A 16,749-nucleotide genomic window follows, 5' to 3' on the forward strand; every position below is an offset into this window, starting at 1 on the left:
TCATCTGGGGACTGCCATTAACACTCTTTCCCCTTGCATTAGCACCGCGCTTCCCTGGGTTTCTGTGACTATGACTCATCTTTCACTCTCACTCCGCAACATAAACATTTTCCACTTTCTCTGTCTTATAACTTTGACAAAGGGTCATCTGGACTCGAAACATTAGCACTTTTCTCTCCCTACAGATGCTGCCAGACCTGCTGAAATTTTCCAGCATCCTTGAAGATTTATGCAGATCATATGATAGCACCCTGTCCAGTTGATGCTTCACACTCACATTCCAAGGAGAAAACTCCATTTTTTTGGTAATCAGGAAGGGATTCTCCAGTCCCAGAGCCGGGTGTTTCTTAGCAGCGTGCCATTTGCTGGCAGCGGGATTCTCTTCCCGCCGCTTGTCAGTGGGATTTCCCACTGAGGACACTCCACGCTATCGGGAAACCTGTGGTTGGGGATGCGTTGTCGGCGGAAACAGAGAACCCCAATGGCCAGAGAATTCTGGCCCAGAGCTTCACATTGTTCGGCCAGAACACATCCAGTGTTTCCATTGAAGAGTTGCTACCCGCTACACTTGACATGTTTGAATAGCGCTTCTCAGAGCTAAATGTAAATGCAGTTAGGGTTGAAGAGGAGCTGATAATCCTTTACCATCTCACCTCAATGGCCAGTTTTCATGCGTAACGTTTAGCTTGTGCCTCTGAGCTAGCATCAGAGGACCAAAGAGATTTAGCGTTCATGTTCACAAAACACTACAATTTTGTGGTGAGGAGCAAAATAACTCAGCTCATGGAATGTTAGCCTTGATATAAATATAAATATAAAGGGGATGAAGTTTGACTGAAGCTAGACAAAGCCCTGGTTAGACCACAAATAGAGTACTATAAGCAGATCTGGGTACGACATCTTAGAAAGGATACACTGTCCGTGTGAAGGAGTACAGTGCAGATTCACCAAAATGTTACTCGGTCGCCACGAGTTAAATCATGAGGAGCGATTAAATAGATCAGGAATAAAAACAACATATATCATCAACCTGAAACATTAAACCTTTTTCTCTATGGAGATGCTTCCTGACCTGATGAATACTTTCAGTATTTTCTGGTAACTCCAGGAGGAAAAGAACAGCTCATGTGCCAGCTTCTCACATCGCGAGGTTGCAGGCATGTTCTGCAGCACAGGACACAGATGAGGAGCTTGATGGGGCTGCGTACAGGAAAAATCTGATGGGAATACACACAGAGACCTGTTGTTACTGTCAAGGAGCATAGAGCAATTTGGTTCCAAATTGGCACAGGATTTTGCACAGAGCTTGGAGCCCACCCTTTCCAGTATGTAAATGATGGGCAACCCCATGACAGCACTTATGGGGAATCTGTTGGCCAATGTCTTCATTTCCATTGCAGACATAGGCAGGAGCTACCGAATGTCTGAGTGCTGCGGCAGAATCTTAGACTGAGATCTTGAGATCTGTGCCTTTTGATAGTCCCATCAGGGTTTGTGGATAGCCGTGTTCAAAATGGCTTGCAGGCTCTCACAGCTGTCTAGAAATTAATCCTCCCGCAGACTGGGCAGCACAGTAACACAGTGGTTAGCACCGTGGCTTCACAGCCCCAGGGTCCCAGGTTCAATTCCCGGCTTGGGTGACTGTGTGGTGTTTCCATGTTCTCCCCATGTCTGCGTGGGTTTCCTCCGGGTGCTCCGGTTTCCTCCCACAGTCCAAAGATGTGCAAGTTAGGTGGATTTGCCATGTTAAATTGCCCCTTCATGTCCAAAAAAGGCTTAGATGGGGTCACTGGATTAAGGGGATGGGATGGGGGTGTGGCCTTAGGTAGGGTGCTCTTTCCAAGGGTCGGTGCAGACTCGGTGAGCTGAATGGCCTCCTTTGCACTGTAAATTCTATGATCTATGATCAGACTACGAAGAATGCTGAGGTACCGCCGCAGGGATTTGTATGAGTTCTGTAGAACTGCTGCTCTCTCTCCGGATGACAGTGTTCATTGTCCGGCCAGTGCCCTTATCTGCCAGATGGCCATCTCTGACTGCCATGCAGCTACCCATGTCAAGGTGGCGCAGTCTGAACTGGGTCCTCCATGTCCAGAGCTGTTCGAAGGGGTTCTGTAGTTGCCCCTCCTGAAAGTCACCAGCCATATTTCAAATTCGAGGGCACTACGTAGCACCTACATAGGAACACAATGATAGCAAAGGCAACTGCAAGACAGACACTAAGTGAAAGAACAAGGGTAAAGGTTCAGTTTTATATTTTTATTGGAGGCGTTGTTGGCCGAATTTGCTATGGAGTTCAGTTTTGGTGTACTTTTTACTTTTGATTAAGAGGATGCTATGATGATTTGTCGCAGAAAAATGGAAAGCTGCAAATATCTGTAGGGAAACCAGAGTCTAATGGGCCACTCACTGATAGCCCGGTTTCCTCCCACAGTCCAAAGACGTGCAGGTTAGGTGGATTGGCCATGATAAATTGCCCTTAGTGACCAAAAAGGTTAGGAAGGGTTCTTGGGTTATGGGGATAGGGTGGAAGTGAGGGCTTAAGTGGGCCGGTGCAGACTCGATGGGCCGAATGGCCTCCTTCTGCACTGTATGTTCTATGATGGCTCTTCCCTCCCCTGTTCTGCAGCTGTAAGTCCAGTTGGAGAAGATGGCACAGTTCAGTGATCACATTCTCAGTGAATCATTACCTCATCAAACGCTGATCCTGGGTCAGGATCAGCAGGAGAAGAACTCCCAAAATACCTTAGGTGGGAATGGCATTCTGCTGAGAGCTCGCCTCCTCCTTGTTCAGGGCACAGCTTCTCCTCTCTGCTGCCTGTGCTCCAGCTCTGTTTTACTGAAACACAAGAGGAACTGCAGCTCTAGCCTCCACCATGAATGAGACCAAACATTTTGTTCGGAACCTTTCAAACTCTATTCCACTCCTTGCAAAGTTAAACTACCAAGACCCTCGGGACACACCGGCTCAGAGTCGCCAGTCGGTGCTCCATTCTCTTCAGTCTCAAACAACTTGCAAGACAGAGAACACTACATTTTCTCACTCTGTAACAACAAAACTCAGTCAAAAGATGCTCACCTGAAAGTTCGATGGTGATCCCTTTAAATAACATGGATGTGCAGGTCCCTCATGCAACAGAACGCATATTTGTTATATATGTGGGTTATTGTAGTTGTGTGCAATGTCTCTTTAAGAACGGAGTCACATGACTTACGCAATTTCATGAGCTACTTCGCGGGCTTTTGGGGAGTCTCGTGCCAAACATTGTACAGCAAAGACCTAGTCAGTAAACTTTGGTTAATCTTGCATCAAACCCATGCGCTACAGTTGTCTAGTTCTTTTGTACTGTTAGTCTCAAGCTACACAGTTTATAAAAAGAAAACTGGCAACGAGAAATGGATCAGAAGAAAGAAAAAAGTTTTTTTTTCAAAAATCATGGAGTGGAGAAGATTCAACAAATCACCTGATCAGCTGATTAGCAGAAGGTCAGAAATCACTGACATCAGAACCGCTGGGGTTTGGGGCAAAAATTCAAAGGAAAAGCCCATACCGATTTTACATCGGCAATCCAAAGAGTCAAGTTGCAGGGTTTGCCACATGCAGTACAGTAAAACACAAAGATAAAGCAGCGCAGAGAACAAAACATTACCATAACTTCCATAAAAGTTAAAGCTGTTACAAATTGGTAGTACATCTTGAATGAACAAGACCACTGAATTAAGCAAAGGGGACTAGCATTCCGACACTGTGAAAAATGGTGGGAAATCTTGGCGCGATGTGTTCTGCTGATGAAGACTCAGAGAACAGGAAGACATATTCAGAGAGGTCCATTATTACATTTCAACCAACAAAATATCAGCAGAGATTAAAGCCCCTGCATTCTTCATCACAATTGGGAGCAAAGCTTTCAATTTAATAAGAAGTTTGGTACAGCCAGAGATACCCAGCGATAAAAAAATCAAGAACCAGTAAAAATATTAGAAGACCATTATGCACCAAAGTCCTTGATTATTGCAGAGATTTTGATTTCATCAAAGGAATCAGTTAGTAGGGGAAAATACTGTGCAGTTTGTTGTAACCCCAAGCACTTGCGAAGTTTTGTGAATTTGGCAATTCGTTAGATGACACAATTAGAGATCTTTTAGTGTGTGGTTTGAAAAATGAGGCCATTCAAAGAAGATTATTAATGGAACATAATCTAAGTCTGAAGACTGCATTAGATATTGTGTTTCAATGGAGCTCACAGCTAAGGAGTCTTCACAGCTGAGAACGAGCACGAAGATCCATAAACTGGCTGCCGCCCAGAAGGAGTCTACCCAGCAATAGGCATCTCATCACTGTGCAAAAACGGGCCTTTCACAGGCTGATTGCTGGAACAACAGCCAATGTGAAAATTGTGGCATAATTGGCTACACCGCAAGAGCTTTCTTGTATAAAATAAATTCTCCAGAGAAGAACACTCAAAGGAAGAAACAAAACTCAGTCAAAGGAAGAAACAAACCGGATTCAACTAAGAAAATCCATAATGTGGAAGAAAAGAATAACAACCACAATGCAACTAAAACAATTAATTCTGATGAAGAATTCAAGTTGAACATGCCATCAGATCAGGGCGAGCCACAATGTTTTTGGAAATTGCCAAAGTTGAATGGAAATGAACTAAGTTAGCCATATAAATACTGTGGCTACAAGAAACTGGGAATCCTGTGGAGAGTAACTCACCTTCTGACTTCCAACGTCTGTCCACATCTAGAAGGAACAAGTAAGGAGTATGATGGAATACCTTCCACTTGCCAGGATATTTTCAGCTCCTATAATGCTCAACGATCTCAGCACCATTCAGGTCAAAGCAGCCCGTTTGATTGATACCCCTTCCACCGCCTTCAACATTCATTCCCTCCACCACTGACACACAGTGGTAGCAGTGTGTACCATCTACAAGGTGCAGGAATCAGAAGGTGCTGAGGGAACCTAATGTTCCCTCAGCAACACCTTCCAAACTGATGTTCTCAACAACCTAGAAGGACAAAGGCAGCAGATGCATGGGGACACAATGACCTGCAAGTTGCCCTTCAAATCACACATTATTCTGACTTGGATATATATGTTTGTTTTTTTTTAAATAACTTAGTGTACCCAATTAATTTTTTCCAATTAAGGGGCAATTTAGCATGGCCAATCCACCTACCCTGCACATATTTGGGTTGTGGGGGCGAAACCCACGCAAGCACGGGGAGAATGTGCAAACTCCACACTGAGAATGACCCAGAGCCGGGATCGAACCTGGGAGCTGGGATCGGACCTGGGACCTCAGTGCCGTGAGGCTGCAGGGCTAACCGACTGCGCCATCATGCTGCCCTACTTGGACCTATATGACTATTCCATCACTGTCACTGGGTCAAAATCCTGGAACTCCTTTCCTAACAGCACTGTGGTGTACCTGCAGCACATGGGCTGCAGCGGTTCAAGAAGGCAGCTTTCTTGGACAATTAGGTATAGGCAATAAATGTTGGCCTAGCCAGTGGCATACACATCACACAAATAAAACAAATGGATGTGGAGAACATGATTTGGCTTTATTTAATGTGGCTCCCATGCACCAGTCTTTACTAGCACAAGATTCAACATAAATAGTTAATACATCTTGGTTTCTTAAAATTTAAACAGGATTACACGGAAACATTGAAGTAGAGATATGCAAGAATTGGATTGGAGGAGAGAAGGGTCTTCAAACACAGAATAAATCATCAGACTCACTGTTTGTCAGACTACAATTTAGCCCAATATTTAGTATAAAGGTGATGAGGAAATGAACCATAACATAACTCTCTGTATGTGAACATCAAACAGATTGATGTGTCTGCTATATAAAATAATAAATGCGTGGAACCATCTCAGTTTCTTAACTTCAAGGCAATAAATTCTAAACTGAGTTGAATATAACAATAAAAATAAAAATGGACATTCCCTGATGGAACTTGCAGACATATATCGCTGCTCCAAAGAACATTTACCATGGATGGCTTGAGATCTCTCTACCTGGTGTTCAGCAAGGCTGAAAATAGTCTTGAAATTATTTCTCCTGATAGGGAATCAGAATCCTTGACCAGCTCAGAACAAACTTCATCTAATGAGCAAACGTAGCAACAAACCAACCACATGAAAATTAGAAAACAATGTAAGGCTCAAGGGAACCTGGGGTTCAATTCTCATGAAGAGGTTAAAGCTTATGCGAATGCATGCTTGAATCTTAACTTTATACTGGTTAAGTATTCCAAATCCTTTGAAACAGGAATAAGGCAGGATCACCAATACTACTCAATATGTTTATAAGATACGTAATATCTGGCAATCACTTGAGGCCTGTTGAGGCCTGTTTAGGGGCACATTGTATTCTTCTCTTTGAAGTTAAGGTATTTTTTTGAGTCATCGGTTAGCTGAGGTCTGTATAAAAGACAGAGAGACTGCGCACAGAGTAAGCAAGCACTTTCCAGGAGACTCATCCGGAGTGAGACTCGTACAGAGTGGAGGATTGAAATTTGGTAATTTGGTGCAGTGAGGTAATTCGGTGCAGAGTGTGAGGAGGTGCTTTTTAACCCTGGTAAGTGACTGGTAAGTAGTCTCTCTTTTTCTTTTTCTTTTTCTTTTTCTTTTCATTGTCTAATTTATTTATTTTATTTTGAAATTGTAGTTGTTTAAGTTTACCAAGGGTTTAAGACATGGCAGGAGATCCCAGACCTGTGTCATGCTCCTCGTGTGCGATGTGGGAGCTCAGGGACATGTCCACTGTCCCTGGCTCCTTCACGTGCAAGAAGTGTGTTCAGTTGCAGCTCTTGTTAGACCGCTTGACGGCTCTGGAGCTGCGGATGGACTCACTTTGGAGCATCCGCGATGCTGAGGAGGTCGTGGATAGCACGTTTAGCGAGTTGGTCACACCGCAGGTGAAGGTTACTGAGGGAGATAGAAAATGGGTGACCAAAAGAAAGAGCAAGAGTAGGAAGGCAGTGCAGGTGTCCCCTGCGGTCATCTCCCTGCAAAACAGATATACCGCTTTGGATACTGTTGAGGAAGATGGCTCACCAGGGGAAGGCAGCAGCAGCCAGGTTCATGGCACCGTGGCTGGCTCTGCTGCACAGCAGGGCAGGAAGAAAAATGGCAGGGCTATAGTGATAGGGGACTCAATCGTAAGGGGAATAGACAGGCGGTTCTGTGGACGCAATCGAGACTCCAGGATGGTATGTTGCCTCCCTGGTGCAAGGGTCAAGGATGTCTCGGAGCGGCTGCAGGACATTCTGGGGGGGGAGGGTGAACAGCCAGCTGTCGTGGTGCACATAGGCACCAACGATATAGGTAAAAAACGGGATGAGGTCCTACAAGCGGAATTCAGGGAGTTAGGAGTTAAACTAAAAAGTAGGACCTCAAAGGTAGTAATCTCAGGATTGCAACTAGTGCCACGAGCTAGTCAGAGTAGGAATGTCAGGATAGATAGGATGAATGCGTGGCTTGAGAGATGGTGCAAGAGGGAGGGATTCAAATTCCTGGGGCATTGGGACCGGTTCTGGGGGAGGTGGGACCAGTACAAACCGGACGGTCTGCACTTGGGCAGGACTGGAACCGATGTCCTAGGGGGGGTGTTTTCTAGAACTGTTGGGGAGGGTTTAAACTAATGTGGCAGGGGGATGGGAACCAATGCTGGAAGTTGGAAGGTAGTAAAACAGGGACAGAAACAAAAGGAAGTAAGGGGAAAAGTGCAAGGCAGAGAAGACATAGTCAGAAATCCATAAGGGCGACAGTACAAGGTACAGTGACTGAGGGGAGCACAGTGAATAGGCCCAGTAATAACAAAAGGAATAAAACTGGAGATGTTAAGATTCAAAACAGAGGTAAAAAAACCAACATAAGTGTACTTTACCTGAATGCTCGTAGTATTCGGAATAAAGTAAATGAGTTGGTGGCACAAATCATCGTGAAGGACTATGATTTAGTGGCCATTACTGAAACATGGTTAAAGGATGGTCACGACTGGGAGTTAAATATCCGAGGGTATCAAACTATTCGGAAGGACAGAGTGGATGGTAAGGGAGGTGGTGTTGCTCTGTTATTTAAGGATGACATCCGGGCAATAGTAAGGGATGACATCGGTGCTATGGAGGATAAGGTTGAATCCATTTGGGTGGAAATCAGGAATAGTAAGGCGAAAAAGTCACTGATAGGAGTAGTCTATCGGCCACCAAATAGTAACGAGATGGTGGGGCAGGCAATAAACAAAGAAATAACTGATGCATGTAGAAATGGTACAGCAGTTATCATGGGGGATTTTAATCTACATGTCGATTGGTTTAACCAGGTCGGTCAAGGCAACCGTGAGGAGGAGTTTATAGAATGTATCCGCGATAGTTTCCTAGAACAGTATGTAATGGAACCTACGAGGGAACAAGCGGTCCTAGATCTTGTCCTGTGTAATGAGACAGGATTGATTCATGATCTCATAGTTAGGGATCCTCTCGGAAGGAGCGATCACAATATGGTGGAATTTAAAATACAGATGGAGGGTGAGAAAATAAAATCAAATACTAGTGTTTTGTGTTTAAACAAAGGAGATTACAAGGGGATGAGAGAAGAACTAGCTAAGGTAGACTGGGAGCTAAGACTTTATGGTGGAACAGTTGAGGAACAGTGGAGAACCTTCCAAGCGATTTTTCACAGTGCTCAGCAAAGGTTTATAACAACAAAAAGGAAGGACGGAAGAAAGAGGGAAAATCGACCGTGGATATCTAAGGAAATAAGGGAGAGTATCAAATTGAAGGAAAAAGCATATAAAGTGGCAAAGATTGCTGGGAGATTAGAGGACTGGGAAATCTTTAGGGGGCAACAGAAAGCTACTAAAAAAGCTATAAAGAAGAGTAAGATAGAGTATGAGAGTAAACTTGCTCAGAATATAAAAACAGATAGTAAAAGTTTCTACAAATATATAAGACAAAAAAGAGTGGCTAAGGTAAATATTGGTCCTTTAGAGGATGAGAAGGGAGTTTTAATAATGGGAAATGAGGAAATGGCTGAGGAACTGAACAGGTTTTTTGGGTCGGTCTTCACAGTGGAAGACACAAATAACATGCCAGTGACTGATAGAAATGAGGCTATGACAGGTGAGGACCTTGAGACGATTGTTATCACTAAGGAGGGAGTGATGGGCAAGCTAATGGGGCTAAAGGTAGACAAGTCTCCTGGCCCTGATGGAATGCATCCCAGAGTGCTAAAAGAAATGGCTAGGGAAATTGCAGATGCACTAGTGATAATTTACCGAAATTCACTAGACTCTGGGGTGGTCCCGGTGGATTGGAAATTAGCAAACGTGACGCCACTGTTTAAAAAAGGAGGTAGGCAGAAAGCAGGAAATTATAGGCCAGTGAGTTTAACGTCGGTAATAGGGAAGATGCTGGAATCTATCATCAAGGAAGAAATTGCGAGGCATCTGGATAGAAATTGTCCCATTGGGCAGACGCAGCATGGGTTCGTAAAAGGCAGGTCGTGCCTAACTAATTTAGTGGAATTTTTTGAGGACATTACCAGTGCAGTAGATAACGGGGAGCCGATGGATGTGGTATATCTGGATTTCCAGAAAGCCTTTGACAAGGTGCCACACAAAAGATTGCTGCATAAGATAAAGATGCATGGCATTAAGGGTAAAGTAGTAGCATGGATAGAGGATTGGTTAATTAATAGAAAGCAAAGAGTTGGGATAAATGGGTGTTTCTCTGGTTGGCAATCAGTGGCTAGTGGTGTCCCTCAGGGATCCGTGTTGGGCCCACAATTGTTCACAATTTACATTGATGATTTGGAGTTGGGGACCAAGGGCAATGTGTCCAAGTTTGCAGATGACACTAAGATGAGTGGTAAAGCGAAAAGTGCAGAGGATACTGGAAGTCTGCAGAGGGATTTGGATAGGTTAAGTGAATGGGCTCGGGTCTGGCAGATGGAATACAATGTTGACAAATGTGAGGTTATCCATTTTGGTAGGAATAACAGCAAACGGGATTATTATTTAAACGATAAAATATTAAAGCATGCCGCTGTTCAGAGAGACTTGGGTGTGCTAGTGCATGAGTCACAGAAGGTTGGTTTACAAGTGCAACAGGTGATTAAGAAGGCAAATGGAATTTTGTCCTTCATTGCTAGAGGGATGGAGTTTAAGACTAGGGAGGTTATGTTGCAATTGTATAAGGTGTTAGTGCGGCCACACCTGGAGTATTGTGTTCAGTTTTGGTCTCCTTACTTGAGAAAGGACGTACTGGCGCTGGAGGGTGTGCAGAGGAGATTCACTAGGTTAATCCCAGAGCTGAAGGGGTTGGATTATGAGGAGAGGTTGAGTAGACTGGGACTGTACTCGTTGGAATTTAGAAGGATGAGGGGGGATCTTATAGAAACATTTAAAATTATGAAGGGAATAGATAGGATAGATGCGGGCAGGTTGTTTCCACTGGCGGGTGACAGCAGAACTAGGGGGCATAGCCTCAAAATAAGGGGAAGTAGATTTAGAACTGAGTTTAGGAGGAACTTCTTCACCCAAAGGGTTGTGAATCTATGGAATTCCTTGCCCAGTGAAGCAGTTGAGGCTCCTTCATTACATGTTTTTAAGGTAAAGATAGATAGTTTTTTGAAGAATAAAGGAATTAAGGGTTATGGTGTTCGGGCCGGAAAGTGGAGCTGAGTCCACAAAAGATCAGCCATGATCTCATTGAATGGCGGAGCAGGCCCGAGGGGCCAGATGGCCTACTCCTGCTCCTAGTTCTTATGTTCTTATGTTCTTATGTAATGGATGACATAAGCAATGGTCTCCCAAATGCTGACTCTGGTATTGCTGCAAGAATTGTAATGTTCCTCGTTCTAGACTTACCAGAGGTGAGGTGAGAGTGACTGCCCTTGGCATCAAGGCTGCATTTGACTGAATATGGCACCAAGGAGCCCGAGCAAAACTGGAGTCAATGGATATCAGGGAAACTCTTTGCAGGTGGGAATCATACCTGGCACAAAGGAGAATGGTTGTGGTTGTTGGATGTTAATCATCTCAGTCCCAGGACATCACTGCAAGATGTTTCTCAGGGGAGTGTCTGAAGCCCAAACATCTTCATCTGCTTCATCTATGACCTTCTTTCTAAAATAAGGTCAGAAGTGGGGATGTTCGCTGATGACTGCACAATGTTCAGCATCATAGATGATACTGAAGCAGTCCATATCCAAATGCTACAAGACCTGGACAATATTCATGGCTTGCTCTGACAGGTGACAACTAACATTTGCACTACACAAATGCCAGGCAATGACCATCTCCAACAAAAGAATCTAACCATTGCCCCTTGATATTTAATGGCATTACCTTCGCTGAATCCCCCACTATCAACATTCTAGGAGTTACAATTGACAAGATACTGAATGGGACTCACCATGTAAATGCTGTGGCCACAAGAGCATGTCAGAGGCTGGAATCTTGCAGCAAGTAACTCACCTGCTGACTCTCTTAAGCCTATCCACCATCTACAAGGTACAAATTGTCATAATACAGTATACACCAGTATATCATGATGCAGACACACACTGATGGACACACACAGGGACCAATCAACATGTACAAACACCGCATCCAATCACCAGTTAGAATACATACACTATAAAGGTAGAGGGCACCACGGTTCCCGCTCATTCTGGGTGCTGCCTCTCAATGTAACAAGAACTCATCCAACCCAGCACAAACTCACACCACGTGCTGAGAGAATCAACTGGTTCGGACAAGGCTTAGGTCTCTAGTTTAAGTTAGCATCATTTAGACCCACAGTCATCGTGTGTTAGTTAGTTAGAAGTAGTTAATAAAATTGAGTTGAACTTTCAACAGTGTTGAAAGTGTCTGTTCATCTCTCAAGTCTACACTAGCCAACACTTCATGGTACCAGAAGTTGAGGGATGCTCGCACTTCTGAGACCTACCTTTCAGTGATCTGCCTTCCAACAGTCTCGCGTCATCCTACAGAATGGACTCCGTTCGCCCGCCGCCGCCTCTCCGCATTGCAGGGAACCTGGGCTCAAACTGGAAACTTTTCAAACAGCGCTTCCAGCTGTAATTCGAAGCCAGGGACTTGGAAGCTGCCTCGGGCGCACGGAAGATTGCTCTCTTCCTCTTCACAGCCAGTGACCACGCTCTGCACATTTACAACTCGCTCACCTTCGATGAGGGGGAGGACAAATCGAAGTTCAAGACTATAATTCTGAAGTTCGACAGCCACTGCGCGGTCGAGGACAACGAGAGCTTCGAGAGGTACATGTTTCAGCAGCGAATTCAGGGTAAGGACGAGCCTTTCCAGTCCTTCATTACCCACCTCCGCGTCCTTGCGCAGCCCTGCGCACGGGTCCACCTCTGACTCCATGCTCCGTGACCAGATTGTTTTTGGTGTTCAATCTGAGCCCCTGCGCCAGCAGCTACTAAAAGTAAAGCAGTTCACTCTCTCCATGGCCATTGAGACCTGTGCACTTCATGAACATGCCTCCACGTGCTACTGCTGCATCCAGGCCGCTGAAACGGCGCGGCAAGCTCCTTACGAGGCAGAACGGGTCCAAATGATTAAATCTTTTCAGGCTCTGGATCTGAACAATGGCAGCCATTTTGCGCGCTTTTCACGAAGTCCTGCGCTTACACGCAGCGAGCATGCTGATGTCACGGACCGCTTCGCGCAGGTGCGCGCTACGCTGGATCGCCCCACGCATGCGCGGTGATGCGACGAACGTCCCAATGCTCCGGCGTGTGACAACTGCAGCTCCACCCACTTAAAGCTGCAATGTCCCGCGAAGTCCCGAAGCTGCCTGCAGTGTGGCAAACGGGGCCACTACGCTGCAATGTGCAGATCCTCCATGCCTGCTGTTTTTTGAAGGTCCACCCAGCCCCATAGAGACGTCAGGGCTATCCAGCCTGCCATCAATGAACCTACTGTGGACCTTGATTCCGACTGTGCCTGCAATGACCCACAGGTCCCGTTCCAAATCAGCGTCGTTACTACGAACAGGATGTCCCCCAAGCGTGGCACTGAACCCGTCCACGTCCACAGCGTCAGCCAGGATGATGAGTGGTGTGCCACCCTTACGATCAACCAGAGTTCGTCGCCCACCTCAGAGACTGAACTTATGAACTCTGTACACATGCGGACTCTCTGATATGTTTTTTTTTCCTATATCCTTTATTGTTGCATTCTTTATCCAGTGATTTGTAAATAGATTTGTTGGTTATTCCGGTTCATGGTAGTTGTGGTGGTATGAATGTGAGCACTGTCATTGGTGCAGGGCATTGGTTTCCCATTGGCTCTGGCTGGTCATGTGCCTCTCGTCCGATTGGCTGGGACTAGTCATGTGACTGCTCACCAATTAGTCGAGAGGCAAGTAGACCCCGCCTCCGAGGCGGGGTTTAAGTACCCAGAGTTCCCGGCGGTCGGCCTTTCTCTGTAGTCGACCACCGGGCTAACAACTAGCTGATTAAAGCCACAGTTTGGATCTTCATCGTGCCTTGAGTCCAATTGATGGTACATCAGTAGTCATCTGCACCAGGCACCTACCTCTGTAAATAGTCTTGTTTTCTGTATATAGCTTTGTACAAATGTCTTCGTACCTCACATGTAGCTAAGTACATTCTCCACACACCCACACTATTTATTATCACATGCCGATATCAACATTTTTTTATAAAAGGGAGGATGTCATAATATACACCAGTATATCATGGTGCAGACACATACTGATGGACACACACAGGGACCAATCAACATGTACAAACACCACAGCCAATCACCAGTTAGAATACACACACTATAAAGATAGAGGGCACCACGGTTCCCACTCATTCTGGGTGCTGCCTCTGAGTGTAACAAGAACTCATCCAGCCAAGCACAAACTTACAACACGTGCTGAGAGAATCAACTGGTTCGGACAAGGCTTAGGTCTCTAGTTTAAGTAAGCATCATTTAGACCCACAGTCATCGTGTGTTAGTTAGTTAGAAGTAGTTAATAAAATTGAGTTGAACCTTCATCAGTGTTGGAAGTGTCTGTTCATCTCTCAAGGCTACACAAGCCAACACTTCACAAATCAGGACTGTGATGGCAAACTCTCATGACCAACATACTTGCACCAAGTCAGTGGTGGAATGCACAGCTGACTAAGCAATTATGGCCAGTTTCTGTACAATAGAGATGGTGACACCCTTCTGAGATGAGGACCTGGATTTACCCATGCCAAGTGCAAAAATGGGGATAAGACAAACCTACTTTAGCTGCCAGGGAATCCTGGGTGACATCTTGTCAGTGATCATTTGCTGGACTAAATCATCGACGGATCTGCACTCTCACAACCAGATAAATGAGGTTAGGGGTGCCAGGTTGAATCACACAGATCCCAATGAGGTGCAAAGTGGGGGGGGGGGGGGGGGGGAGGAGGGGGGGGGGGGGAGATGGGAAGGATTGGTGTGGGACATTGACACCATTGCCATGGGAGCTGCCATTGCCACCAAGGTGCCCCTCCATGGGTCAAGGGGTGCCAGAAATGGAGGTCCCTGCCACTAGAACCCACTGGGAGGCAACCAGGGTTTATGTGGTAGAGGACCTCTGGGTAAATGCTAGGGGATACAGGAAGAGGCCCTTAATTTGCCCTTTAAGTGGCTGCCACGTTTTCCTCTGCTGGCGAGTTGGCATGGCAGCAGGAAGACAACGGACACATCACCTGACATCTCCTCGCATCTGCCTTCCAGCCCATCCCCAAAAGGGGTGGTAAAATTCAGCCTGTGATTGCACATTCAGTGCTGCTCAAGGGTTTAGAGACCCAGAGACTCAAGATTAATGACTAATTACACATTACATCCCATCTCCAATAATCAGCGCAATGTGAATTTTAGCTTGAGTAATTTGTCACTTGTTGGCGTTGTCTAGGAGACTCAGTAGAATTCATCAGTGCAGAGATAGAATAGTTTATGGATCTCCTTTCAAAATCATTCTGTAGTTTTCTCTTTGGGATTGATCTTGGCACTTCTCAGAAGGGGGTTGATTGGAATTCAGGACAGAACTTTGTGGCTTATTTATCATTTGCCTTTGTGAAGGCTTCCAATCAAAGAACATGTCAGATAATAGGCCATTAAATTACAATGAATTTGTGACAATAGTCTTCAGTCCAGTAAAGTTATACATGCATTGAAGCCTAAAATCACCGCTTAGATATAGCTCTCAATATGTAAAATATAGCTATTTGATTTATCATATTATTGTGTGTAAATAATGCTCCTTACAGGGAAGGGTATTATTTTAGTCACCAGAACTTCATCAAAGAACACTATTTTCCTAAATAAATTGATTATATAAGAGCATGAACCTTAGTTCACAAACAACTATGAAAAGCTATGATCGAACAATTAACAGTTACATTTGAAAATTACTAAGTAAGCGTTGTTCATATTAATTGTAATTATGGCTCATTTCAAAGCTAAAGTCAGCGCAAGCCTACTTATTGCTACATTTATTTTTTGATAGCCTTTTTATGTTCGAGTTTTCTGAGCCTGGATGTTTGGAAAAGGCTACTGTGCCACGATTGCCTCAATGATGGATATAATCCTAAATCAGAACACAATGATCTGTTCATTTCAGAAACAAATTAAATTTAAAAACAGGTTCTTGAACTGAACGGATTCAATCTTCACATGTGGCCTCTGACACACATTGGCACAAAACACATGGGGCGGAATTCTCCGCTCCCGGGAAAAATCGGGAGGGCCGTCATGAACTCGGCCGAGTTTCGGAGGCCGCTCCTCGCCCCTTATTCTCCCCTCCCGGCGGGGCTAGGAGCGACACTCCGTAAATCTCGGCCGCGGAGGCGTCGTGCCGAGAATGACGCAGCCGGCGCGCCTAATGATGTCAGCCACGCATTCGCAGGTTGGCCGGCTCCAACTCGCGCATGCGCAGCTGACATCATGACGCTGACGGCATGAACCCGCGCATGCGCGGTGGCCGTCTTTCCCCTCAGCCACCCCGCAAGACGTGGCGGCTTGATCTTGCGGGGCGGCAGAGGGGAAATAGTGCGTCCGATTTGGACGCCGGCCCGACGATCGGTGGGCACCGATCGCGGGCCTGTCCCCTCCCGAGCACAGTCATGGTGCTCTTTCATTTCTAGGCCACCTACAAGCCCCAAACGGGACAAACAGCAACCAGGTGTGTTTGCCGCCGTCGTGAAACGGCCACGAACGGCAGGCCGCTCAGCCCATCCGGGTCGGAGAATTGGCGTTCGCCGTGAAAAACGGTGAGCGGCGATTCTTCCGAGAGGTGGGGGGGGGGGGGGGGGGGGGGGGAGAATCGCAGGGGGCGCGAGGGAGGTGTGAATTTTGTCGGGGGGCCTTCCCGCGATGCGCAGTGTGGGGAGCGGAGAATCGCGCCCATGGACTGTGCCAGTGTAAGTGGACATTAAACTGTTTGTTTTAGTGTCTCTTAATATGTGCAGACTTTTATGGGATAGAATGAAGAAGACATAAGATGGACCTAAACAAGCATTCTGGTTATGTATCTAGTAGGTTGAGTATCACTGAAATCAATGATAATATGTGGATGCCATTAAAATCCCGAGGAAAATTAGTGAGAAAATGACTAAAGCTCTGATGAATATTTCAGATTCACCGATATGGATCAGGCTTTACCTTGAGCAGAAGGTGATTCAACCCAATTGTTTGGAAGAGGGGAAAG

The sequence above is a fragment of the Scyliorhinus canicula genome, chromosome 11 (assembly GCF_902713615.1).
Source record: "Scyliorhinus canicula chromosome 11, sScyCan1.1, whole genome shotgun sequence".
Classification (NCBI taxonomy): Eukaryota; Metazoa; Chordata; class Chondrichthyes; order Carcharhiniformes; family Scyliorhinidae; genus Scyliorhinus; species Scyliorhinus canicula.